This window comes from Pteropus vampyrus, unplaced genomic scaffold (genome assembly GCF_000151845.1).
Source record: "Pteropus vampyrus isolate Shadow unplaced genomic scaffold, Pvam_2.0 Scaffold12, whole genome shotgun sequence".
Taxonomy (NCBI): Eukaryota; Metazoa; Chordata; class Mammalia; order Chiroptera; family Pteropodidae; genus Pteropus; species Pteropus vampyrus.
In genome coordinates, this window is record NW_011888793.1 from 370584 (window position 1) to 374152 (window position 3569).

Below are 3569 nucleotides of genomic sequence, written 5' to 3' on the forward strand. Positions count from 1 at the left end.
AGTAAACAATTCATATTCACCTTATATGTGTATATGTGAATATCTAGACCATTTCTTGCACTAGCAACTAGACGAAAATCGAACAATAGAATTGCAAATAATTTTCTTTTTATAAATGTATAAAAAAATTTAATTCACTATTCAAAATCAAGTCATTTTAATGTAAATGTTTAATGGTCTTTGTTTATAATTTGTATTATACCTCTAATTTCAATGAACTATTTTGAAAATTTTAATAAACATAACTTTTTTCAAAAACATGAACAAATATTTCTTATTGTTTTTACGTTGACTAAATTCTTTACAAACATATTTTTTTTTAGATGAGGCAAACTTTGGTTGACCTCACAGATTGCAAGGAACTTGCCAGCTTATAATTCCTTATTTTTTATTTTTTACGCCTACAACACCTGGTTTCCTACAAGGTCTCCCATCCAAGTACTAACCAGGCCTGACCCTGCTTAGCTTCCAAGATCAGACGGGATCGGGCTTGTTCAGGGTGCCACGGCTGTAGACACGAACATATTTTCAAGCTTTCTGCACTATGATTATAATTACAGTACATTTTATTTTTAAATTTTTAGGTTATTACCATCAATAAAATGCAAATTATATGAAAATGTTGATTATGAAACAATGTTATTCCTAAATAGGGACAAAAATGAAATTTATGGAAGAACATACAACAATTTATATATTATTTATGTCTTTATATTTTTACATATCCAAACACAACTGGATTACCAGCAGAACACCCAAACATGAACAATAATATATTCAGTCCTCATTAATATTTTGTCAACTCTAAGACATATAAAAACCAAAACTTTACACATTTTTCTGTTACATTGAGAGTACATTTTTCCAGGTAAAATAGAGCATATTTTACTTGACAATTTGTTAGTATAACTTGTAACTCTTAAGTATTTAAGCATGTTTTAGGTGAACCTCCATTTGTACTCATGGTCCGGGGTTCATTAACATTTGCGGCAGCCCAATCTGAATGCATGCAGAATCTAAATAGCACAGTGACCTGATGCTCTCGCCCTTATCCATTTTAAAAATTAATCATCACATGTTCATTATTGTCAAATAAAGAGTCAAAAACTTTATTCAAATTTCCATTTCACTTCCCCACTGATATTTATTTTAATGTAATATTTCTAGTCGATATACTTATAGCTTGAAGGCTTGTTATTAACCAATCTTTTCTGCAAAAAAAACTATATAGATTGAAATTAATTTTTTATTCCTGTGACTATAAGGCTTTACATATTAAAGATATATTTTTGTGGATTGAGTTTTATTACTATTATTTTTAATATACAAATCATGAAAATATATTAAAAGTTTTGATAAAAATAAACGCAAAAACATGTCTCTTAATGAGATGGCTAGAAAGTTTTTAATTAGTTCACGTATCTATGGATACATAGTACTTGTTGCAAGAATGGGGTTAGGTTTCAGCATCAATTCCATTTTACATGTTCACTTTTTAGTGATACGAGTTTTAAGAAAACTTCTTTACGTAGATAAGTAGATGGAATGGAAGAAGATTTCAATTCTTTATCAACAATATCTGCTTTCAATTTTGTTGAAAAGGAAGGATTCGAATTTCATAACTTCTTTCCTCTGCCATCACCCTGATCCAACCACTACCCCTTCTTGTCTGGGTTATTACCATAGGATCTTAACTGGTGTCTCTTCCTCCACCCTTGCCTCCTGTCAATCTATAACATGTGGTGTAATGTATAGATCTATACAATCTATACATTATACATTACACCACATGTTATAACAGTGACAGTGAGTCTGTCAAAAGAAAAGTCCAATGACATCATCTCCTTGCTTAAAATTTCCCTTGGCTCCCTATGTTACTCAGAATGAAAGCCAAAAATTGTACCATGACCTTCGAAGCTCTGCAGATGTAGTCTGCATTTCCTTCTCTGACCTCATCTCCTATTTCTTGTCCTTATCACTTCTCTGCCAGTCACCGATCCCTTTGCCTTTTCCTTTCTGACCTCGGACCACACGCTCCCCCACCCAAGTCATGTCCCATTTTCCTACTGTATTTTTTTCCCTCTAACGACTATTACTGTCTAAAATGCTACATATTTTACATTTTAATCCTGATTATAGTCATTCTGTCCACCAAAAGATAAGTCTTATGAGGGCAGAGATTTTGGAAAATGTCATTAAAGAGAATCTCTCAGTGTCTGAAATACAACATGTGCTCTGTAAATACTTTTCGAATAACTGCATTGTTTTTCTTTGTTGAATAACAAATACCACAAATCAAGCAGCTTAGAACAACATGCATTTATCATCTCGTAATTTCCTTAGGTCAGTAGTCTAGGGCCTCTGCTTAGGGTCTCACAGGCTGCAGAAATTTCACTAGGTGTCAGCTGGGTGACATGACTTTCTGAACCCCAGTCTCGTCTACCAAGGTGGTTTTTGGTCGATTCAGTTCTTTGCAGCTTTAGAATTTGGTTGCTGGCTGTCAGCCAGGAGCCACTCTCAACTTCTAGAGGCCCTGACAGTTCCTTGTTCTATGTTGCTTGTATAAGAACTCTTACTACATGACAGCTTACTTCCTCAAATCCAGCAGAAGAATCTATCCCTCTGGTCTAAGATAGTCTTATATACTGTAATTATATCCTAAAATATCCACAGGCCCCGCCCATCGTCCAGGAGAGAGGATTATACAGTGTTGTACATCAGGGGGTAGGAATCTTGGGGACATACTAGAAACTGCCAACCACAATGACTGGATAAAAAAAGGAAAAGAAAAGGCTCTTCTTATGGTTTCTTAATTAAAGAAGACTTAAAGATACATTCTGTGAAGTTTTCTTGTAATTGGAAACCTGGAGGCTTTTACATCCCATGAAAAGACTCAGTTTGGGTGAGAATATAGTAGGAGAAGGACAATTTTGAAAAAGAAAATGAGAACGGACCTAACATCTTGACACTACTCAGACAGATCAGTTTCAGGAAAATGTATCCACGGAAGTTAATTCTCTGGAAACTGAATTCCCTTAAAACTATCTGCGCCCTTGGAAAGACTTTGTGTTACCCTCTAGATATAAGTAGTACCAGGCAGTTTGCAAACTACTGGTATGGTTTGAGAATATGACTTGTATCAAACATTGGCAACGCCCTGACACTATGACTTGCCCATAGTCATAATTTCTTCCAATTGCTGTGACAAAATATAGTTGCTTAAATGAAAGGAATTCCATCTGTCCACCCCTAATGCCAGATAATCTCTACTTTCTGATTTCTCGACCATTTCCTTGAAGGCATCTTAAACAATCTCCCAACTTTCATTCTATCATCCAGTATCCTTTGTTCATTTTTTTTCTTTGGCTATAATTCTTATAACAAATCCAACACTATCCCTTTTATATATCTCATCAGCCATTAAGAGTCAAAATATATGACATGAATCAAGACCAAGAGTTGAAAATTACATGTTGCAGAATTCCTTTATCTCTAATGAAGAAAGTCCATTGGCCAAGAATGTAAAGTACCATTTGTAGAACTAGCAACCATTGGCTGAAAACATATGA

The 3569-nt window shown here is 34.3% G+C and overlaps 1 pseudogene; it reads right to left on the reverse strand.

Annotated features, from left to right (window-relative positions):
* Nucleotides 1–398: 398 nt before the first annotated feature.
* Nucleotides 399–516, reverse strand: LOC111733035 (annotated as a pseudogene).
* Between the last annotated feature and the right edge of the window lie 3053 nt (nt 517–3569).